The sequence below is a fragment of the Ambystoma mexicanum genome, chromosome 3q (assembly GCF_040938575.1).
Source record: "Ambystoma mexicanum isolate Mex_15411 chromosome 3q, UKY_AmexF1_1, whole genome shotgun sequence".
NCBI classification, from domain to species: domain Eukaryota; kingdom Metazoa; phylum Chordata; class Amphibia; order Caudata; family Ambystomatidae; genus Ambystoma; species Ambystoma mexicanum.
In genome coordinates, this window is record NC_090926.1 from 1,060,720,353 (window position 1) to 1,060,745,672 (window position 25,320).

Below are 25,320 nucleotides of genomic sequence, written 5' to 3' on the forward strand. Positions count from 1 at the left end.
CGAGGCCTGTGTCAAGGGCCTGGACTCTGCATTCAGGAAATTAATACATGCAGGAGACCTGTCCAAGGGCCTGAACACTGTGGGGGGGGGGAGGAATGTAGGAGACCTGTCGAAGGACCTGAACTCTGCATTCAGAAAATTAATATATGCAGGAGACCTATCCAAGGGCCTGAATACTGCACGGGGGGGAATGAAAGGGATGCAGGAGACCTGGGTCAAGGACCTGGACTCTGCATTCAGGAAATGAACACATGCAGGAGACCTGTCAAAGGGCCTGGACACTGCATGGGGGGGTGCAGGAGTCCTATCTAAGGGCCTGAATACTGCAAGGGGGAATGAAAGGGATGCAGGAGACCTGGGTCAAGTGCCAAAACACTGCAGAGAGGAAATGAAGGAATGCACAACACATGTGTCAAGGGCATGAACACTGCATGGAGGAAACGAACAAATGCAGGAAGCTGTCCAAGGGCCTGAACGCTGCATGTAGGCCATGAAGCAATGCACGAGACCTATGATAAGGGCCTGCACACTGCATGGAGTAAATGAAGGAATGCACAAACCTGTGGCAAGGGCCTGCACTCTGCATTCAGGAAATGAATACGTGCAGGAGACCTGTCGAAGGGTCTGAACACTGCATGGAGGAAATGAAGGAATGAACAAACCTGTGACAAGGGGCTGAACACTGCACAGAGGAAATGAACAAATGCAGGAGGCCGTCCAGGGCCAGAACACTGCATGGAGGATATGAAGGAATGCACAAACCTGTGTCAAGGGGCTGAACACTGCAGGAGACCGTCCAGGGCCTGAACACTGCATGGAGGTAGTGAAGGAATGGGGGAGACCGTCCAGGGCCTGAACACTGCATGGAGGTAGTGAAGGAATGCAGGAGACCGTCCAGGGAATGAACACTGCATGGAGGTAGTCAAGGAATGCACAAACCTGTGTCAAGGGGCTGAACACTGCATGGAGGTAGTCAAGGAATGCACAAACCTGTGTCCAGGGCCTGAACACTGCATGGAGGTAGTGAAGAAATGCAGGAGACCGTCCAGGGCCTGAACACTGCATGGAGGTAGTGAAGGAATGCACAAACCTGTGTCAAGGGGCTGAACACTGCATGGAGGTAGGGAAGGAGTGCAGGAGACCTGTTCCTGTGCACTTGTGTTGGTGGCTTTGGCGCCTTGGGCCAGGCCTGAGGAATCACAGAGGACTCTGCAACGGGTCCGACCTCGTTCAAGCATGTCATTTTACCAAAGGTCACTCGGTACACATTTGATAAAGGTTATGCAATATTCCTCTAAACCAGTTCTCCAGTGGAGAAAAGGTCAGTCCACAAACAGCCGGTCGTCGCTGATTTCCCAAAAGGGAGAGGCTCTCGCTGTTAAATATTTCCCCTTCCCCACCACAGGTGTCTAATATATCCCGCTGCCCCGTGAGTACGTGAGTACTTGGATGCCAGGGAGTAGTGGGTATGGCGGGGAAGGGTCAGTGTAAAGCAGTGCTACTCAAACCTTTTTATGCTGACCCCCCCTTTAGTAAACATGTTGTTCCTGAGCCCCCCCTTGAGTATAAATATTACTGCCTCCTACCCCCCCCCCGCATGACATTTCTGCTTGTATTTTTGATTAAAAGCAGTCACCATACTCCCTTTTGGAAGAGCCTTAGGCGACTCCCACCCCCCCACCCCCACATCGTTGGCCCCCCCACCCATGAATCCAGCCCCACAGTATGAAGAACACTGGAGCAAAGGAAAGGGGCAGTGTGAACACTACACATCCTTTTCTGTGTTTTTATTTTATTATTTTTATTTAGTTTATTACAAACTTTTGAAAAAAACAAATTTACTTATCAAAGGCGCACTATCGCTACAACACTGTAAGTTGTAATAAGTGCTACGTTTACATACTCTTTAAATACTTAAAACTCTTATTAGCACATACATTTTTGGATAAAGTCACAGTTAAATTGGACATTTTTTTCGTTACTGAACTTCAGAAAGTCTGATCTCGAGATATTTCAAAAATAACGTAAGTGCAATCACCAGTTTCTTGTTTGTACTGCAATGCATTCTTGACCACCATTCGTCAACAGTGTAAGTCGACCCTTTTTCTTTGTTGAAATGAGAACGAGTAATGTCCAAAATGGAGCTCAATGGAGGCCTTCATAGCAGGAGGGTAAGAACGCCGGGCCGGGTAGGGTGGCTGCATAAATCCGTGTCTGCAGGGCCGGGTAAGGTGGCTGCAGAAATCCGTGTCTGCAGGGCCGGGTAGGGTGGCTGCATAAATCCGTGTCTGCAGGGCCGGGTAAGGTGGCTGCAGAAATCCGTGTCTGCAGGGCCGGGTAAGGTGGCTGCAGAAATCCGTGTCTGCAGGGCCGGGTAAGGTGGCTGCAGAAATCCGTGTCTGCAGGGCCGGGTAGGGTGGCTGCATAAATCCGTGTCTGCAGGGCCGGGTAAGGTGGCTGCATAAATCCGTGTCTGCAGGGCCGGGTAAGGTGGCTGCATAAATCCGTGTCTGCAGGGCCGGGTACGGTGGCTGCATAAATCCGTGTCTGCAGGGCCGGGTAGAGTGGCTGCATAAATCCGTGTCTGCAGGGCCGGGTAAGGTGGCTGCATAAATCCGTGTCTGCAGGGCCGGGTAAGGTGGCTGCATAAATCCGTGTCTGTTGCACAGGACGTATATAAAGAAAACACGAAGCTTCGAGTCATAACAGGAATGCACACAGTACAAATAAGTTTATTGGACAATCAAGCCAGGCAGGTGCTGCCAAGGGAAACAAGCTGAGGAAAGTGTACCTAGGATGATATAGACCTTACGCTAGGCAAACTTTCCGCACTGTTTCACGCATTGTTAGGGCAGTGGAAGACACACATGCAGACAGTCTCCTCTGTGGGCAGTCACACTCTAAATGTCCCATCTGGTGGCATGCGCCAGTTCTCTCTTCTGTTAATGTGCGCCGGAGGTCTCATAAGGAGAAATTCGCTGCACGTCTCTTTTGGTGAAATTAGACTTTCGTGGTGGCAGAGACAGTCTCATCACAGATAGTCTGGTACCCGGGCAGCGTTTTCTATTGGTTGCCCAGACGCTTCCGATTACCCTTGCAGACAGTCTCTTCTGGTGGCATACATAGGCTGGGTGTGACATGCAGTGCCGGATTAAGCCCTTTCGGGGTCCCTAGGCAGTCGGATGTCGGGGCACCACACGCAAATGATCTCCTAATACGTTTTTATTTTCTGCACCCCTTTATTTTGATCCATTGTCGCTGGGCCCCTAGAAGGAGTGGGGCCCATAAGCCGGTGCCTACTTGGCCTAAGGGATAAGCCGGCACTAGTGACATGCTCTGTCCCCATCAGGTGACAGTCCAGTTTTTGACGTACTCAGATAGTCTGTTCGAGTAACTATCACTCCGCTCTACGGTTGCTGGTGTTTCCCAATCGTTCACTGCGTGTTTTCCACTTCCGTTTTACTCAGGAAGTCTTGCTTTCCTCGCAGAATGCGGTGGATGTCTTTGTGTGAAGGGCAGTGGAGGAGACAGTGACTGCCCTTCGGCCTCTGGCACTTCCCTCGGGCCACACTACTGGCGAAATCTGCCCTCTCTGGATGTGGAGTTTTGGTCTCCACCCCCAGCTCCATTTCCTGCCTGTGGTTAGGGCCGGACCCTCGCAAGGTTCAGCATACTTGCCAGCATTCTGTGACCAAAAAGATGTAGAATTGTTTCTAAAATACACAACGACTGAAACAGCAGCACATGGAAAGTTGTTGGTAGTGGCACTTGCCAGTGCTCTGTAGCAGCAGCCTCGGCAGTACATAGTTATTCCTGCAGTGCAAGTGAAACATTGAAGGACATGGGGACTGATACCCGCCCCAGTCTGATAGGCAGATGCAGTGTGATGGTGGCGCGCTCCTCCACTTGCCTTCACTGGTGGTTCACCTAAGGCCTGTCCGGGCCAGAGTGCAGGCCAGTGGATTGGTCTGACCCCATCACTCAAAGTAATCACTGAACAGCCCAATGCACAGACAGATTCATGAACGTGTTGCTTGCTTTGTCCTGCAGCCTGCCTTAGAGTCACACACATTACCTGCCACTGTAAAAAGCAGCAGGATCTGTCACCCAAATCTGCAGGCGGTAGGGCTACTGCCTCAATCAGTAAGGTTGGCAAGTATGGGTTCAGCGGTGGAGAAAGTGTCCCTCTGGCCCTACTTCCCCCGGGCCACACTACTGGCGGATTCTGGCATCTCTGGATGTGGAGTACGCTCTATGCCTGCCAGTTTCCTGTCTGTGGTCGCAGACAGGCTTTCACGAGGTCAAGTGAAAGGGAGAGCAAGGTATCTTCCAAGATGGCAGTTCCACAGCTCCCAGCTATCACAGCGCGCCTGTTATTACTGGTCAAAAATAATCCAATCAAATGCATCAGTTAAAGTATTACAAACTGGTGGAATAAAACATTCACCTAACATTAACTGTAGGGCATGCATGCATCCGTCAGGACTTGCAGGAGCTCTGGAGGGGATGACCCTCCTTCTGGCGCTCTGTGTGCACTCCACGCGTGCCTTTGCAAGCACTGTCACCAGTGCTCCTCCCCGCGGACCACCAGGTCATCAAGCGTGCAACACGAAGGTCACCCACAGAGCACTCTATGGTACCACAGACTTCATTTCCTTTAGACACATCTCCTCGTCCTTGAACGTGGTTCAGATCAGTCAGACTGCTTTGCAGGCAACCTCCTCTCTCTCTTTTGCCTTCCCCGGTGTTCTGGTGACGTGACATTTTCGGGGTGGGAGGAGCCTCCCAGAGGTGCTGCCTTTGATAAAACTATTGGCCCTTTGTACTTGGCTGTTGGCCTGTGGATTATATAAGACAGATTTGCACTAGGTAATAGCACAACTGGTTGGGTACCTTTTCATTTCTGCAGAGACTGACTGGACCCAGTTGCCAGTCACAATTTCTTGTTTCTAACTCTTTGAAAGATCTCCATCAGAACACTTATAAGCGTGGATGTGATGCTGAGTTTCTTGAGTTTCAGGTCCAAGGGTTGAAAGCAGGGTGCTCGCAGGAGGTCTCTTGCATCTTGCAGAAGGTTCCTCTCTGAGCTGGATCCCAAGCAATGCCTTGCCTTGCCTTGCCCTTTCTTTGCCAGAATTGCCAAGTGCTCTGTCTTTTCTGAGAACGCGGACACAAACAGGGCAGAATTCCTGGCTAGGCCTAGGCATGGCTTAAGTTCCTCTTTGTTGCCGGGTGCCAAGGCATTCATCGTGGTGCTTAGCAAGTTGTGTTTTGGAATATGCTGCTAAATGATATGGAATATCCCAATTACTCCCTTGTGTTGGCCTGAAGACACACTTCTACCTGCGTAGTCGCAATCCTGATGAGTTTAATCTCTGAAGCACGATGTTCAAAATGGTGTTATATACCTTTGACTTGCCGCATATTAGTATATGGTCCTGCAGACAGACGGTTGAGAGAGTATTGCAATAGAACTACTTGGGGGTAATCATTGACCACCAACTCAACAGGAATTTATAGTGGGAAAAAATTGGGGTGGGAGAGCGTTGGCAAATAGGGGCAATTGGATCTTTTGCAGTAGAGCATGCTGGATATTCTTTCTCCTGTTTGATTTTCATATATAAGCCAAAATGATCCCAATAACTTTGTATGGAATAGAATCGGGGGTGCAGGTCAAGAAAAGGATCTCAAGAAATTTGAGAGTTGCGGTCTAAGAGCAATGTTGAATTTCCCGCAACGCCTCCCAGTGGAATTTCTACTGGGATAATTGGGTATTTGTTCTATCAACTCTCTTAAATACTTCCTTGTTTGTTGTATTACTGGAAATTGATTACTGCTGGTAATAACACCCGTCTGAATCTACTGCTAGAAGAGGCGACTAAGAAGGATAGCAATTCAAAGAAAATGACGTGGGTACGGAATATGATCGAGGGATCAATACGGTGCAATCGATTAAATCCTGATCCTTTTAGAACCCCAGTGCCCAGAGTTCAAAGACTCAATACAAGTGCAATTGTAGAACTGGATTGGGGACACAATTGGGGCAACCTGGCCAACAAATCATCAAGCAGGAACTACATTTCCAAGATGCCCGCTTTATCTTACTTCCATATGTATGTAAATGAGTTTCCTAGTTCCTTTATTCAAACAGAAAACACGAGTCAAATATAATCTGATAGTGACCCTGGATGTTTTGGGAGCTAGGCTTTCTTTGAAGAGAGAGCACTGAATGTGTAGGCTGTGTGATGCTAGGGCTATGGAATCTGCTAAACATTGGATGTGCGTGTGCCAGGCTGTGCTAGTTCTGAGAAGGACCTCTCTGAAAACCGCAGGAGATTGGAATGCCTTATTTCCCTGTCAGGACATTCTGTGGAAGAGCCAGATGGATGGTAGCCGCAGTCTATTAATTTATCATCTCACCATATTCTGGTTAAAAATGAAAGCCTTATCCAAATGTTATGTTGGGGAGGTTAACTTTCCTCAGTGCGTGAGTGAAAACATGAATTGTTAACCAAAACTTTCCCCTTTTTTATTGCATTGTAATGTTGATAATCAAATTCGAAATTTTGTATTTGTGTATAAAAAGTCATTGATTTGACGGTACTATACTATAATAAAAATACAAATAAATGTCATCCCTCAGGTATATGACATTGTGAACATCCCCCAGCACCAATTCCATAGAGCATAGTCCAATTATTATCATTAATATTAATTTATTTGTAATGCGCTGAAATCCTCATAGTGGCACCAGAGTGCATGCATGTGCTTTGGAATGTTACTAATGGTGAAATGAATGTGGTGAGGGATTCAAAGGAATCGGGGTCCTTCTGTTGATGGTAGGCGTTGCGCATATGCGTATCCAATTCGGAAAATACCATGGCGACCCTTAACCTTGAGATGCTCGGGTGGGGAAATCTATCTGTCACTACCTCCTTGGCAGGTTTCTAAGTCTATGCAAAGGTGTATTTGTAGAAATGCCTTTTTTGTAAGCTTACTACCAGCTCGGCGAGTCCGTAACTTCAGCAGTCTCTATGGGTTCCTTTGTGCAACAGTCTCTTTAGCAGTGCTTTGAGCCGTTCCTTTGCCGCAGCCGTGTCGGGGCTTATTTTGTGGCGAAGCTTTATCGTGTAGTCACACTTTTTGGTGCATTGTGGTTGTTGAGGACAGTCTCCAAGCATTCCTTTTCAGTCGGCAAGACTTGCTCTTCACTGTTGGAATCCAGCGCAGTGTTGAGCTTTGCTTCATTTTACCATCCTAAGATGGTGGGCCCATGAACACTGAACATCCCATCTCATCGAGGCGGCACTTCTTGCACCCGGGAGCTTGACTGTAGACCCACCATAGGCTGTGGGCTTCATGTGTCCCATCTCCACGTGTCTATTGTCCTTGCTGACCATCATTTTGTGAGCCTTGAGGAACCACAGTGAGATCCATACACAAATCTGCCATTAATTGGGCATGGCTTCATGGACTCGTGCAGCACAGTGTGGTTTGCTTCTCTTCTTTTGTGGCCTAGGGCATAGAGCATTGTTGTCGCTCCTACTGAGGGTGCCATCACTAGTGTCTAATCCCGTGAGGGTGGCAATGGTGCTGTGACGCTTCTGCAGACATACCTTGGAGAAGTGCCCCAATTTGTCTCACTCGGCTCATTCTCTGTTCTTTACAGGGAGTCTTCTCTCATGCCCGGTGTGGTCTGTATTGCCACATCTGCAGCAGGGGTGCTCCTGCTTTATGTTTCTTTCCTTTGCATCTGTATCTGGCACCTTGAGTCCCTCTCTTGGACCTGATTGTGGGTTTGAAGTGCGGGACGTGCACTTCGGTAGTTGCAGTGTTGCGGGCTGGGTCTCTTTCTTCTGGTGGAAGTTTATGTGATGTGCTTAGTCAATTGCCTGGTGTTTTTGTTCTCTGAAACCCTCATGTTCCTTGTCGTAGTTTGTGTGGATGAACATCGTTTCCCTTACTAAGCCTTCACCATATGTTTAGAAATATGATTTTATAACGTGTTTAAATCCAGGAGGTTTCTAAGCGTGGACCCAGGGATCGAACCCGTGTTGCTCCGTGTTGTCTTGCTTCCAAGGCGAGCACGTTGCCGCTGAGCTATCCTCTCATGACGAAATGTACTCATTTGCTAGATCACCATGCAACTGTACTCTAAAATAGATTTCATCTTCTGGGACACGTTTTCTTTATTGTTAAATCTTCTGCAATTCTCAATGCAGCCTCTTTCAAGTCTCTGTATTCCTCTGTGTGTTCTGGCGGTGGTTTCTTCTGCAGCGATTGAAGATTCTTATGACTCTACCCCCATTGCATTATCAGCGCTCCCTTATTCCTGGCAGTTGTGTAATCAGCCCCACAGACGAGAGAAAATGAGGGATGAAACAAGTATGTTTGTTGCATGAAAAGAGAGATAAAGCCTGGCTTTGCGAATATTGGAGAGATGGAAATGACCAGAACTGGAAAGAGCAGACATATGAGGAGAGAAGGCCAGAGAAGAGTCAATGTGTATGCCAGGATTATGAGCAGATAGAATGATAGGGAGTGCAGCAGGCAGAAATGAAATAGAAGTTGGGGGAGATTGTAGTAGCGGGACAGATAATAACCTAATTCTTGGAAGGATTGAGGTAGAAAAAGTGATCAGACAGTCTGGATAGCTGGGGTACAGGACGTAAGAGTAGCGTGAATGGATGAAATGAAGAAAGGAATAGGAAACGTTGTGTGTCATCAGCACAGACGTGATGAGACAGACCAAAGGAAGTCATGATAGAAGCAAGAGGAATTGTGTGAAGAGAAAGGTACTCAAGAAAGAGGCTTGATTTATGGTATTAAGCGAACAGCTCTCCTATATTTACAGAAAAAAAAGTTCATTTAGAAAGAGAGCTAATTGATTTCGAACGACATCTTTGAGACCAGAGTGGTCTTTCTGAATCAAACTGTCATGCCACTGCAGCAGACGCGTGCGCTAAGGGGCTGGTAGGTACATCCAGGACTGAATACAGGCGTCATGGCCGAATCAGGGAACCGTATGGGTGTGTGTGTGTGTGTCTGTTGACGGAGAATGTTTGTAGCGTGGTGGGGTGTAGGAGATAAGCTATGTGTAAGGGTGTTTGAGTGGGGGCCGAGGAGGAGTATCTGTGTCATGGAAGAGAGCGGGCGGGTGAGTGAGTACGTGTTTGTGTGTCTGTTAGTGTGTGTGTCTGTGATAGGTTGGGGTTTAGGTTAATGCTTTGACCGGAAGTGGATGGGAGAGCAAAGGAGGATTAGGGAGGTGAAGCCTCCAGTTTTAAGGTGAGACCGCAGGGGAGTGGGTGAAGGGGCAGTTGGGGGAACCCCCACTGAAATTGTGATATATCTAGAATATTGTGGGCCGCACCAAACTGGGTGAAATAAATCCGTCTTCTTGATGTGCGACCTTCAATATTTGACATCACATAGAACTCTGAGGTCACCATGTTGAAGGGGAAATATAGATAAAGTGTGGTTTGCCCATGAGACAGAGTAAGTGCAGTGAGAAAGGTAGGAACACAACAGCGCCTTTGAAGCCTAGAAAGGAGAGAGAGCATCGTGGTCAACAGTATCAGAAACGGTTGAGAAAATAAGGCGAACCGAAAGAGACAGCTGTTCAGCATAGTGACCCGAAAGACGGGAGTCGCAGGCGGAAAGAAAGCCAGTGTCTGTATAGTGACTAGGATGAAAGCAGATTGGGAAAGAGAGAATTCGAGTTGCGATAAGTAGAAATCGGAGAGTATGTGATACGCTCAAGGAAACAGAGAGAAAGGGAAGACATGACATCAGTAGAAAATTAGGCAGAAGAGAAGGATCAAGAAATGTTTTTTTAAGGCTAGAAAGAATGGTAGCATGTTTAAAAGAAGACGGGAAAGTAGAGGATACGAGAGAAGAATTGAAAAAGAGAAGTAACATAGGGGAGAAGAAGGGGATAGATTTGAAGAATTAGGGACGAAGGGAGACGATGTGTGGGGACAGAGGCAGGGGATCTTCAGTAACAATATTAGAGTCAAAAAGGGGAAGAGAAGAAGATGAAGAAGAGGAGGAAAGAGGAGAGCAGGGGGAAGTAGAAGGAACACAAGAAGAGAACATGGAATAATGAGAGACAGCAGCCTTTGTAGACAAATAAGAGGCCATGTCAGATGCAGACATGGGGGTAAACAAGAGCTGGGTCAGGAGTAGTGGGGAGGAATACGAGTCAAGGTCAGCAAGAGATGAGCGGGATGAGAAGAAAGGGAGAGTAGTCAGTGTAGCATTGCAGTGTAGCTAGAAGAAAGGAAGTGTCAAAGGCAGTGCAAGAGTAGTGAGGAGGTTATAATCAGAGAGGAAGTGGGGTCCCCGCCAATAACGCTCAGCCTGGCCTAAAGTGCGATGAGGGAGCGAAGTGACAGAGTCCTCCAGGTGTGGGGTGACTTGCATGTAGGAAAGAAGGGAGAGTCAGAATAGAGAGAATGAAGAGTATTAGAAATGACGAAGAAGGAGAAGAGTCAACTGATATACAGGTAAAAGCGGTCAGTGAAGGGAGAGATGAAGACCAGAAGTAAAAGCAGAGGCATTAAAAGCAGCGACGATCACGAAAAGTCGGACAAGAGAGTGAAGGGGAAGGGGGTGGAGAGGTGGTGACAGAGAAGGACAGGAGAGAATGGTTAGATGATTATACGGGGAAAGCAGGACCAGAGATGAGGGATAAGAGAGAAGAAACAATGAGGTATCAGAAAGAGCTAGCAACATGAGAAGGCATGGAAGGAATAAGGGATTTAGGGTAGAAATGGGAGGAGTGAAGAATTGGTCGTGGAAAGATAGAGATTAAAGTCATCAAAAAGGATCAGGGGAGTACCGGAAGGGAGAAGAGAAGCCAAAAGTGCATCTAAGACGTCACAGAAGGAGCTGAACAACCCCCACGCCACTCACACACAAACACGCAACACTCTCATCCAAACATGGACCTTGAGGCCAGCGTTGCTGTCTGAGCCGGAGTGAGTACAGCTTGAGATCAGACAGGAATGGAATTTGAAACGTTCTAGCCAAAAATGTTAAATAGCAACAGTGTTTTTTGCAGAGACGTTTCAGATTTCGCTCTGCTCTCCATCTTCACCTGGAGCGGCGCGACCACCTGGCAAGGCAGGAGATCATGACCGAAGACTACTACCTAGACGTCCATCTGGTTCTGTGTATGGCGGCATATCATCATCTTATTTATTTATTTTAAATGGTTTGGATACATGCCCAATTGTTGCCTGGCGGCTACTTCTGATCCAGGCATATATGGTTAGAGTAAACAATCAAATTATGTAGAAACAAAGAAACGTACATAAAACAGTTTAATATCAGTAAGTGGTGCAGGTTAATAGAAAGGTACTAGAATGGGTGTGGAGGGTGGGTTGACCCAATTGACTACTGGGGCCGGGAAGGGTTCGAATCACTACCACAGCAAGAGATGGTCCTGCTCAGACATTACACATTGTTCATGATTTTATGTTGTCCAGAGAAGCCTTACTCCTTCACCGGGTCATCATGTCCATCCTTTGTCCAGTGTGTCTTTGAAAGGTTTGCTGATCCGGATCTTTCTGAAGGTCGGGTAGCATGGTTCAGCCCTTCGAGCCAGATCTAATGTTCCTCGGGACTTCAGGAGCAGTACTCCGAGAGCTCCACCAACATGTTTTTATCTTATGACTTTTTGTTAATGTAAGGCTTGGGATTTCGATGAGCAAAGGTTCCTTGGTGGTATATAGTGTGGTGTGTCTGGGTATGCCAAATTGCAGTCGTTGAGTTGTGCCATCACTAGGGACTGTGTTTTGTTTTCAAGAAAGGCAGAGTGTTGTCCAGCATCCATAGACAGAAGTTGATTGTTTTGACCGCTGCACAGATGTGGGGCTGGGGGGAAACATAGGTGGTGCATCAAATATCGCTCCCAGGTCTTTTAACTTCTGAGTCAGGGATGGAGCACTGCTCAGTGCAATGGGATCCTCAAATTGAATAGCTTTGTCGGTTGAGTCATCCAATAGGACGGTCTCTTACTTGGAGCCATTGAGGCAGACAAAGCTCTCCCTCATCCAATGGAAAATGTAATCCACTCTCCTCGTAAATATGGACCAGTTTCCCACCTGCTTTCCCATATGTAGGCGGACTTGTATGCCATCTGCTTGATTCCGCATATCAAGCTGGTATTTTTTGATTAGTTTGGCCAGTGCCTGCATATAGATGTTGAACGAGAGGGGCGTTTTCGGGATCTGTTCTTAATTTTCTGACTGTGAATGCTGAGGAAAAGTGAACCATTTAAGAAGGGTCCTGAGGCACCGACCCATTCTTTTAATCTTTTTAATAAAAAGGCATGGTCTGCGGCGTCATAGGTCACCCACGGGCCAATAAGACTATGGACCCCCTTTTGTCATTCTTCCAAGGTCATCGACAGATCATCTCATAGATTTGCCAATCCGTTGCATCCTCCCATGGACCTACCCTCTGATTGCTGGATGAGAAGTCGATTGTTCTCCTCCACATACTTCAGAAGATGCCTCTCCAGTATTCTGCTTAGGCGCGGTGGTTTGACATCATCCTAAAATGTGATAGATTTTCAGGATCAAGTCTGGGTTTCTCCAGATGTGGGCTGATTACACTTAGTTTCGATTAATCATAAACTTTCCACTTGGCGAGGGCTGCATTAAAGATGTTATGGCTGTAAGGGACCAATGGTGAGGGAAGGTCTTTGAGGCATGCAGCCAAACCATGGTTTGAGCAAGTGTTGGAAACTTTGATTTCATTTACCAGTTTTTTTACTTCTGATTCCATTGGTTTGAGCTTTTTTCTTTATATTGAGCTTCATGCCAGAGATCAGCCTCAGGACGGGGATTCGAACCCTTGTTCTCTTGCTTCCCAGACAAACGCATTGCCTTCTGACTCAGACTGAAACAGGATAGCATGCAAGTGGTGTGTGTGGTGTCAGGGATGTATACAATGAGAGAATTTAGTTGTTGGCTATTTCCTCTCAATTCTAATGTTGTTTTGAACTATTGGGTGCATTTTCCACCTCCATGTTTCTGTTTGACAAACTCATTATCCCGCCCGAAACATACACAATTGTTCAGGTTTTGTATATTTATGCTGGAGTAATTAATTCTCAGAAATTGTCACAAACTCTCTAGTTCGCTTTCATGCATTCCTAAGGCTGATACTAGGCTTTTCTGCCCCATATGCTTAGTGCCCAAATGGTGATGAGTATATATTTGTTTGTTTGCTGGGCAGTGGCAGAAGGGCAGTGCCATTGTGGCAGGATGTGTGAGTGACATCGGAAAAGTGCCATGCGTGCCTTGTTTCCAGGCACTGAGATCCTTTCTGTTTTCTGGGACACACATTTTTAGGAACACGCCCATTCCTTTCCCATGCCCCAAAGACTTTCTCCCAATGCATGTAACCCACCGCAGATTTTCCTGAGGGCAGGGAGAGCCAGATAAGGATTTGCCCGCAGGATTCGCATGAACCACTTCTGCAAATTGCCGGGGATTTGCATGATCTGAACTTTCATGGTCACGAAATCCTGAAATTACGGTAGGCCTATGGCGTACTAACAAGAGTCTCTGAGATCATCTTCGTCAAAGAAGGGTGAGTAATCCAGGAAAAATCCCTGCAGGACCTTCGGGTTCCACTGCCAGAGCGGCACCAGCAGTGCCCTTCCCATCTCAATGTGCGTCCCATTATAAGGTCCCTTTCAGGGGTAGCATCAGAGGCGTTACTGGGGGGTGTTGAGGGGGCTATAGCCCCAGGTCTTTTGGTTGTAGCCCTGGATAGAAGCTCAGGGGCTAGAACCAAAAGACTAGCTAGCCCGAGTCCCGCCAGTCCCGACATTAGCGTAGCCCCAGATAGAAGCTTAGGGGCTACAACCAAAAGGCTAGCTAGCCCCTAATCCCGCCAGTCCCGACATTAGTTTAGCCCCAGATAGAAGCTCAGGGGCTACAACCAAAAGACTAGCTAGCCCGAGTCCCGCCAGTTCCGACATTAGCTTAGCCCCAGATAGAAGCTCAGGGGCTACAACCAAAAGACTAGCTAGCCCCGAATCCCGCCAGTTCCGACATTAGCTTAGCCCCAGATAGAAGTTCAGGGGCTACAACCAAAAGACTAGCTAGCCCCGAGTCCCGCCAGTTCCGACATTAGCTTAGCCCCAGAAGACATTAGCGTAGCCCCAGATAGAAGCTCAGGGGCTACAACCAAAAGACTAGCTAGCCCCGAGTCCCGCCAGTTCTGACATTAGCTTAGCCCCAGATAGAAGCTCAGGGGCTACAACCAAAAGACTAGCTAGCCCCGAATCCCGCCAGTCACCACATTAGCTTAGCCCCAGATAGAAGTTCAGGGGCTACAACCAAAAGACTAGCTAGCCCCGTGTCCCGCCAATTCCGACATTAGCTTAGCCCCAGATAGAAGCTCAGGGGCTACAACCAAAAGACTAGCTAGCCCCAAATCCCACCAGTCCCGACATTAGCTTAGCCCCAGATAGAAGCTCAGGGGCTACAACCAAAAGACTAGCTAGCCCCGAGTCCCGCCAGTCCCGACATTAGCGTAGCCCCAGATAGAAGCTTAGGGGCTACAACCAAAAGGCTAGCTAGCCCCTAATCCCGCCAGTCCCGACATTAGTTTAGCCCCAGATAGAAGCTCAGGGGCTACAACCAAAAGACTAGCTAGCCCCGAGTCCCGCCAGTTCCGACATTAGCTTAGCCCCAGATAGAAGCTCAGGGGCTACAACCAAAAGACTAGCTAGCCCCGAGTCCCGCCAGTTCCGACATTAGCTTAGCCCCAGATAGAAGCTCAGGGGCTACAACCAAAAGACTAGCTAGCCCCGAATCCCGCCAGTTCCGACATTAGCTTAGCCCCAGATAGAAGTTCAGGGGCTACAACCAAAAGACTAGCTAGCCCCGAGTCCCGCCAGTTCTGAAATTAGCTTAGCCCCAGAAGACATTAGCGTAGCCCCAGATAGAAGCTCAGGGGCTACAACCAAAAGACTAGCTAGCCCCGAGTCCCGCCAGTTCTGACATTAGCTTAGCCCCAGATAGAAGCTCAGGGGCTACAACCAAAAGACTAGCTAGCCCCGAATCCCGCCAGTCACCACATTAGCTTAGCCCCAGATAGAAGTTCAGGGGCTACAACCAAAAGACTAGCTAGCCCCGAGTCCCGCCAATTCCGACATTAGCTTAGCCCCAGATAGAAGCTCAGGGGCTACAACCAAAAGACTAGCTAGCCCCAAATCCTGCCAGTCCCGACATTAGCTTAGCCCCAGATAGAAGCTCAGGGGCTACAACCAAAAGACTAGCTATCTCCGAGTCCCGCCAGTTCTGACATTAGCTTAGCCCCAGATAGAAGCTCAGGAGCTAGAACCAAAAGACTAGCTAGCCCCGAGTCCCGCCAATTCCGACATTAGCTTAGTCCCAGATAGAAGCTCAGGGGCTACAACCAAAAGACTAGCTAGCTCCGAGTCCCGCCAGTTCTGACATTAGCTTAGCCCCAGATAGAAGCTCAGGGGCTACAACCAAAAGACTAGCTAGCCCCGAATCCCGCCAGTCCTGACATTAGCTTAGCCCCAGATAGAAGCTCAGGGGCTACAACCAAAAGACTAGCTAGCTCCGAGTCCCGCCAGTTCTGACATTAGCTTAGCCCCAGATAGAAGCTCAGGGGCTACAACCAAAAGACTAGCTAGCCCCGAATCCCGCCAGTCCCGACATTAGCTTAGCCCCAGATAGAAGCTCAGGGGCTACAACCAAAAGACTAGCTAGCCCCGAATCCCGCCAGTCCTGACATTAGCTTAGCCCCAGATAGAAGCTCAGGGGCTACAACCAAAAGACCAGCTAGCTCCGAGTCCCGCCAGTTCTGACATTAGCTTAGCCCCAGATAGAAGCTCAGGGGCTACAACCAAAAGACTAGCTAGCCCCGAATCCCGCCAGTCCCGACATTAGCTTAGCCCCAGATAGAAGCTCAGGGGCTACAACCAAAAGACTAGCTAGCCCCGAATTCCGCCAGTCCTGACATTAGCTTAGCCCCAGATAGAAGCTCAGGGGCTACAACCAAAAGACTAGCTAGCCCCGAATCCCGCCAGTCCCGACATTAGCTTAGCCACAGATAGAAGCTCAGGGGCTACAACCAAAAGACTAGCTAGCTCCGAGTCCCGCCAGTTCTGACATTAGCTTAGCCCCAGATAGAAGCTCAGGGGCTACAACCAAAAGACTAGCTAGCCCCGAATCCCGCCAGTCCCGACATTAGCGTAGCCCCAGATCTTTTCCAGATCTAGCAACACCCCTGGGTAGCATCCATCCTTGCAGTGGCCCTCGGGAGTGTCTTCCTCTGGACTGGCTCCATTGGACAGACGAGCCGCCCGCAGCCCCAACTCCAATTCCTAAGGATTCCTACACTGCCTCCGGAAATACTTCTAGAAGAGTGCAGCTTTGGGTGCAGAGGTCGCAGGATGTGAGCGACCACATCAATGACTCCTCATTTTCCAGGCTTTTGTGGCTGCCTGGTGGGGATGACGAAGATATGACCGGTTGGGATTCTCGGGTGTGCAACGTTTCTAAGGGATTTTCCACAGGGTCCATTTCTCCACTGGGAGAGCGTCTTGTCACCAGTGCCACCCGAGGCTACACCATCTATCTTCTGTGGCAGATAAAGGAAACCCTTCTTGACCAAGGCAACTGCATGCTTTATTGCTTTTCCCAGTAAGACAGAGAGCAGCTGGGGACTGAGTCGTAGGGGAAGCGCAAGGACCCAGCAAAGCCTTCATCCGGGACTCGAGCCAATCAGCGACCATGTAGAGAGGCATCTGTGCAGAAGTACGGGAAGGGCCCGCCAACTGGGTACACTGCTCCAGTGCTAGTAGCAGCCAATCGGAAAGAAGGGGGCGTGTTTTGAAGCCGCTTTTAGCAGCAAAGCCGGAAGAGAGGCTTGGTTTAAATGGATGAATGAATCCTTATTGATATTCCCGTTCTTTATTTGAATGTCATCAAGCCTTCGGGTTTAGCCCGGCCACCAAAGCCCTGATCTAAAAACAGTGACACGTGCGTCTTACAATAAACCGCTCTTCATGACTTTCTATACTGGTAGCTTTTTCGCAAGGACATGTGTTTGTGGCGGTTCCTGTAGTTTTCATCATACTTTAGGTCCAGAGCTGTGGAGGCATAATGGAGAAAAAGACGGTTACAAAATCTGCAACTGTGTTTAATTAGGGTGACCAGATTAAAAACGTTAAAAACCGGGACAGGGCAACTAAAATAAAAGTAGCAATTACTCTTGAAGGTGGCTGTCAAGGCACTACACTCCAGTAGCGTTTGGAGGAGAAGCGGGTTTAAGTGTTAATGTTCAAAGAAACATGTTGCCGTACAGATGGGGCGGCAGTGCGGCGGTGATTTGAAAGTGCTGCACGTGCCCTGCCCGTTGCACGCGTATTCCGTGTGGCTATGCAGCGGCTCACCTTCTGCAGTGCTGGTGGGGGCACCGGAGCAGGCGCAGGCCATAACTAATTTCCGCGGGCCTTGCTTGGTTTACACGCGGTCCGCGCGGCCGTGCAGCGGTTGTCCTCCGGGAGGAGCCGTTGATGGGAGGCATGCCGACGCGCTAAAACTGCCCGACGGCAGGCTTCACTCCCAGGCACGAGCGGGTTGGGCACCCCTCGTCCCCATTGTTGAAGCCCTAGGCGGCGTGGGCCTGCAGGCTCGTGTAATAAAACACGGAGCTGAGCTGATCTCTAACTATCTTTATTGCATAAAAACGGCAACTGCCGGAAACCCGTGCCCGCCCCTCCCTAGCCCCAACGTCATGTCCTTATCTCTCCACGCGCCTGTGTTCCTCAACTAGACCACGCCCACATAACGATGTGGACATCGCGGACAAACCCTATCTTAAGTTGTAAAATGCAGCATTTCTTCTGGGCGAGATTGTGCATCCCTGCCTGCCAGCTATGAAGACCTATTACCAAAAACCAGGACCACTGCAGTTTCCAATGGGAATATAATCTTGAGAAACTGGGACAGAGAACCAAATACCGGGACGTCTGGTCACCCAGGTTTAATAGAATAATCAGAGTAGTAATTATGATTATTATTTCTCATTTATATATAGTGATTTGTGCTAGGTTACCCCGCTTCTCAGAGCTGTATCGACAGCTGTAATTATTACCTAATTTACCTGTTCACCGTTTATCAACTCATCTCAGTATTATACAGGGCTGAGACAGACCTACTGGAATTCGAACCTTTCTCCTGCAGGCTGAAGGCTGATGTGAGGAGTGGTTAATTCACCATGCAATTAATGTGTGTACTCACTAAACTAAGGTAAATATTACATCAATCAAACAGCAGGCTGGAGGCGACCTCACAACAATCACAGCACCACGTCATGTGGGAGCCAGGCGATGATTAGTATTTTCTTAAACAGGTGCATCGCGGCAGGCGACTATTCCAATCAAATAAGAAATAAAGTGAATAGATCACAGACACCTGAAACATATTCACGGGGCTAGAGTAGGAACAGCGGCATTTACATAATCAGCAAACTATGCTTCCCGCCACCACTGAACCAGGCATCCAACATGTGACCTGAGCAGAACAGCCGCGGTGAAATGACTTTACTACAGTCACAGCAAGAGTTCAAAGGGGCAGCAATAGACAAACACCGCAGAAAACAACCCATAACAACCACAAATCCGAAGTCAGTATCAGTGAGTCAGGAACAATGCGAAGCCACATCATGTGCACACTGGAGGCGTCCGCAACCACACAGTGAGTGCAGCACTACACGGGCTGGAGCGAGCACACGCAAGGAGCGTGCGACTGGAGCTGCACCGCATGCAGACTGCAGCATCGTGCATGGATACTGTGGCAGACGCCGAGGCAAGGGCTGCATGACTGCATAGACCAGGAATGTCTGCTGGGCTGCTTATCAAAGAGCTACTGCTCGTGGTGGGGAAAGGAATCAGGTCCAGGAATAGAATATTAGACAGAGGCCATTTCTGCAGAACGGAAGCTGCCCTGGGCCTTACAACACTATGCCACAGGCAGCCACTGGACGTGCACATGGCTTCTCACGACCAGTGACAAACCCAAGCTACAGTACTATGCCACAGGCAGTCACTGGACGTGCCCATGGCCTCTCACGACCAGTGACAAACCCAATCTACAGTACTATGCCAGAGGCAGTTACTGGACGTGCACATGGCATCTCACGATGAGTTACACAGATCCACTGCACAATATTACGCCAAAGGAAGTCACTGCAGGTGCACATGGCATCTCATGACCATTGACAGATCGGCTCTACAGTAGTATGACACAGACAGTCACTGGACGTGCACCTGGCATCCAGCGACTTGTGACAGATGATTCTACAATACTATACCGCTGGCAGTCACTGGAGGTGCTCATAGCATCTCATGACCGGTGAACGACGCACTCTTAAATACTATGCCACAGGCACTCACCGGAGGTGTACATGGCATCTCATGACCGGTGACAGATGCACTCTTAAATACTATGCAACAGGCACTCACTGGAGGTGCACACGGCATCTCATGACCAGTGACAGATGCACTCTACAATACTATGCCACAGGCACTCACTGGAGGTCCACATGGCATCCTGCGACTTGTGACAGATGCATTCTACAATACTATGCCACAGGCACTCACTGGAGGTGCACCTGGCATCCTGCGACTTGTGACAGATGCATTCTACAATACTATGCCACAGGCACTCACTGGAGGTCCACATGGCATCTCATGACCGGTGATAGACGCACTCTTAAATAATATGCTACAGCCACTCACCAGAGGAGCACTTGGCATTTCATGATCGGTGTCAGATGCACTCTACAATACTATGCGGCAGGCACTCACTGGAGGTGCACATGGCATCTCATGAATGGTGACAGATGCACTCTACAATACTATGCCACTGGCAGTCACTGGAGGTGCACATGGCATCTCATGACCAGTGACAGATGTACTCTACAGTACTCTGCCACAGGCACTCACTGGACGTGCACTGGCATCTCATGACTGGTGACAGATGCACTCTACAATACTATGCCACTGGCAGTCACTGGAGGTGCACATGGCATCTCATGACCGGTGACAGATGTACTCTACAGTACTGTGATACAGGCACTCACTGGACGTGCACTGGCATCTCATGGCCGGTGACAGATGTACTCTACAGTACTCTGATACAGGCACTCACTGGACGTGCACTGGCATCTCATGACCAGTGACAGTTGTACTCTACAGTACTCTGCCACAGGCACTCACTGTACGTGCACTGGCATCTCATGACCGCAGACAGCTACACTCTATAATACTATGCCACAGGCACTCACTGGGGTTGCACTGGCATCTCATGACCGGTGACAGATGTACTCTATAATACTATGCCACTGGCACTCACTGGAGGTGCACCGATCACAGATCCACACTATAAACCTCTACCACAGGCACTCACTGGAGATGCATATGGCATCTCATGACTGGTGACAGATGTACTCTACAATACTATGCCACAGGCACTCACTGGACGTGCACTGGCATTCCATGACCGGTGACAGATGTACTCTATAATACTATGCCACAGGCACTCACTGGACGTGCACATGGCATCTCATGACCGGTGACAGAGGCACTCTATGATACTATGCCACAGGCACTCACTGGGGGTGCACTGCACTCTATAATACTATGCCACAGGCACTCACTGGAGATTCACTGGCATCTCATGACGGGTGACAGATGCACTCTATAATAGTATGCCACAGGCACTCACTGGAGATGCACTGGCATCTCATGACCGGTGACAGATGCACTCTATAATACTATGCCACAGGCACTCACTGGACGCGCACTGGCATCTCATGACCGGTGACAGATGCACTCTATAATACTATGCCACAGGCACTCACTGGAGGTGCACATGGCATCTCATGACCGGTGACAGATGCACTCTACAGTACTCTGCCACAGGCACTCACTGGACGCGCACTGGCATCTCATGACCGGTGACAGATGCACTCTATAATACTATGCAACAGGCACTCACTGGGGGTGCACTGCACTCTATAATACTATGCCACAGGCACTCACTGGAGATTCACTGGCATCTCATGACCGGTGACAGATGTACTCTACAGGACTCTACCACGGGCACTCACTGGACATGCACTGGAATCTCATGACCGGTGACAGATGTACTCTACAGTACTCTGCCACAGGCACTCACTGGACGTGCACTGGCATCTCATGACCCGTGACAGATGCACTCTATAATACTATGCCACAGGCACTCACCGGAGGTGTACATGGCATCTCATGACCAGTGAAAGATGCACTCTTAAATAATATGCCATAGGCACTCACTGGAGGTGCACTGGCATCTCATGACTGGTGACAGATGCACTCTACAATACTATGCCGCAGGCACTCCCTTGAGGTGCACATGGCATCTCATGAACGGGGACAGATGCACTCTACAATACTATGCCACAGGCACTCACTGGAGGTGCACCTGGCATCCTGCGACTTGTGACAGATGCATTCTACAATACTATGCCACAGGCACTCACTGGAGGTCCACATGGCATCTCATGAACGGTGACAGACGCACTCTAAAATACTATGCCACAGCCACTCACCAGAGGAGCACTTGGCATTTCATGATCGGTGTCAGATGCACTCTACAATACTATGCCACAGGCACTCACTGGAGGTGCACATGGCATCTCGTGAATGGTGACAGATGCACTCTACAATACTATGCCACTGGCAGTCACTGGATGTGCACTGGCATCTCATGACCGGTGACAGATGCACTCTACAATACTATGCCACTGGCAGTCACTGGAGGTGCACATGGCATCTCATGGCCGGTGACAGATGCACTCTACAGTACTCTGCCACAGGCACTCACTGGACGTGCACTGGCATCTCATGACCGGTGACAGATGTACTCTACAGTACTCTGCCACAGGCACTCACTGGGGTTGCACTGGCATCTCATGACCGGTGACAGATGCACTCTATAATACTATGCCACTGGCACTCACTGGAGGTGCACCGATCACAGATCCACACTAGAAACCTCTACCACAGGCACTCACTGGAGATGCATATGGCATCTCATGACTGGTGACAGATGTACTCTACAATACTATGCCACAGGCACTCACTGGACGTGCACTGGCATTCCATGACCGGGGACCGATGTACTCTATAATACCATGTCACAGGCACTCACTGGAGATGCACTGGCATCTCATGACCGGTGACAGATGCACTTTATGATACTATACCACAGGCACTCACTGGGGGTGCACTGCACTCTATAATACTATGCCACAGGCACTCACTAGAGATTCACTGGCATCTCATGACCGGTGACAGATGTACTCTACAGTACTCTACCACAGGCACTCACTGGACGTGCACTGGCATCTCATGACCGGTGACAGATGCACTCTATAATACTATGCCACAGGCACTCACTGGGGGTGCACTGCACTCTATAATACTATGCCACAGGCACTCACTGGAGATGCACTGGCATCTCATGACCGGTGACAGATGTACTCTACAGTACTCTGCCACAGGCACTCACTGGACATGCACTGGCATCTCATGACCGGTGACAGATGCACTCTATAATACTATGCCACAGGCACTCACTGGAGGTGCACTGCACTCTATAATACTATGCCACTGGCACTCACTGGAGATGCACTGGCATCTCATGACCGGTGACAGATGTACTCTACAGTACTCTGCCACAGGCACTCACTGGACGCGCACTGGCATCTCATGACCGGTGACAGAAGTACTCTACAATACTATGCCACTGGCAGTCACTGGAGATGCACTGGCATCTCATGATCGGTGACAGATGCACTCTATAATACTATGCCACAGGCACTCGCTGGGGGCGCACTGCACTCTATAATACTGTGCCACAGGCACTCAATGGAGATGCACTGGCATCTCATGACCGGTGATAGATGTACTCTATAATACTATGCCACTGGCACTCACTGGAGATGCACTTTCATCTCATGACCGGTGACAGATGTACTCTATAATACCATGCCACAGGCACTCACTGGACGTGCACATGGCATCTCATGACCGGTGACAGATGCACTTTATGATACTATGCCACAGGCACTCACTGGGGGTGCACTGCACTCTATAATACTATGCCACAGGCACTCACTGGAGATTCACTGGCATCTCATGACCGGTGACAGATGCACTCTACAGTACTCTACCACAGGCACTCACTGGACGTGCACTGGCATCTCATGACCGGTGACAGATGCACTATATAATACTATGCCACAGGCACTCACTGGAGATGCACTGGCATCTCATGACCGGTGAAAGATGCACTCTATAATACTATGCCACAGGCACTCACTGGAGGTGCACATGGCATCTCATGACCGGTGACAGATGCACTCTACAGTACTCTGCCACAGGCACTCACTGGACGCGCACTGGCATCTCATGACCGGTGACAGATGCACTCTATAATACTATGCAACAGGCACTCACTGGGGGTGCACTGCACTCTATAATACTATGCCACAGGCACTCACTGGAGATTCACTGGCATCTCATGACCGGTGACAGATGTACTCTACAGGACTCTACCACGGGCACTCACTGGACATGCACTGGAATCTCATGACCGGTGACAGATGTACTCTACAGTACTCTGCCACAGGCACTCACTGGACGTGCACTGGCATCTCATGACCCGTGACAGATGCACTCTATAATACTATGCCACAGGCACTCACCGGAGGTGTACATGGCATCTCATGACCAGTGAAAGATGCACTCTTAAATAATATGCCATAGGCACTCACTGGAGGTGCACTGGCATCTCATGACTGGTGACAGATGCACTCTACAATACTATGCCGCAGGCACTCCCTTGAGGTGCACATGGCATCTCATGAACGGGGACAGATCCACTCTACAATACTATGCCACAGGCACTCACTGGAGTTGCACCTGGCATCCTGCGACTTGTGACAGATGCATTCTACAATACTATGCCACAGGCACTCACTGGAGGTCCACATGGCATCTCATGAACGGTGACAGACGCACTCTAAAATACTATGCCACAGCCACTCACCAGAGGAGCACTTGGCATTTCATGATCGGTGTCAGATGCACTCTACAATACTATGCCACAGGCACTCACTGGAGGTGCACATGGCATCTCGTGAATGGTGACAGATGCACTCTACAATACTATGCCACTGGCAGTCACTGGATGTGCACTGGCATCTCATGACCGGTGACAGATGCACTCTACAATACTATGCCACTGGCAGTCACTGGAGGTGCACATGGCATCTCATGGCCGGTGACAGATGCACTCTACAGTACTCTGCCACAGGCACTCACTGGACGTGCACTGGCATCTCATGACCGGTGACAGATGTACTCTACAGTACTCTGCCACAGGCACTCACTGGGGTTGCACTGGCATCTCATGACCGGTGACAGATGCACTCTATAATACTATGCCACTGGCACTCACTGGAGGTGCACCGATCACAGATCCACACTAGAAACCTCTACCACAGGCACTCACTGGAGATGCATATGGCATCTCATGACTGGTGACAGATGTACTCTACAATACTATGCCACAGGCACTCACTGGACGTGCACTGGCATTCCATGACCGGTGACAGATGTACTCTATAATACCATGTCACAGGCACTCACTGGAGATGCACTGGCATCTCATGACCGGTGACAGATGCACTTTATGATACTATACCACAGGCACTCACTGGGGGTGCACTGCACTCTATAATACTATGCCACAGGCACTCACTGGAGATTCACTGGCATCTCATGACCAGTGACAGATGTACTCTACAGTACTCTACCACAGGCACTCACTGGACGTGCACTGGCATCTCATGACCGGTGACAGATGCACTCTATAATACTATGCCACAGGCACTCACTGGGGGTGCACTGCACTCTATAATACTATGCCACAGGCACTCACTGGAGATGCACTGGCATCTCATGACCGGTGACAGATGTACTCTACAGTACTCTGCTACAGGCACTCACTGGACATGCACTGGCATCTCATGACCGGTGACAGATGCACTCTATAATACTATGCCACAGGCACTCACTGGAGGTGCACTGCACTCTATAATACTATGCCACTGGCACTCACTGGAGATGCACTGGCATCTCATGACCGGTGACAGATGTACTCTACAGTACTCTGCCACAGGCACTCACTGGACGCGCACTGGCATCTC

General features: G+C 49.2%; 1 protein-coding gene across 1 annotated transcript in view; it reads left to right on the forward strand.

Annotated features, from left to right (window-relative positions):
- GCGR (glucagon receptor) overlaps nucleotides 1-25,320 on the forward strand; it is an 800,864-nt gene that overhangs the window by 308,195 nt on the left and 467,349 nt on the right. The gene's annotated exons all lie outside the window — the stretch shown is intronic.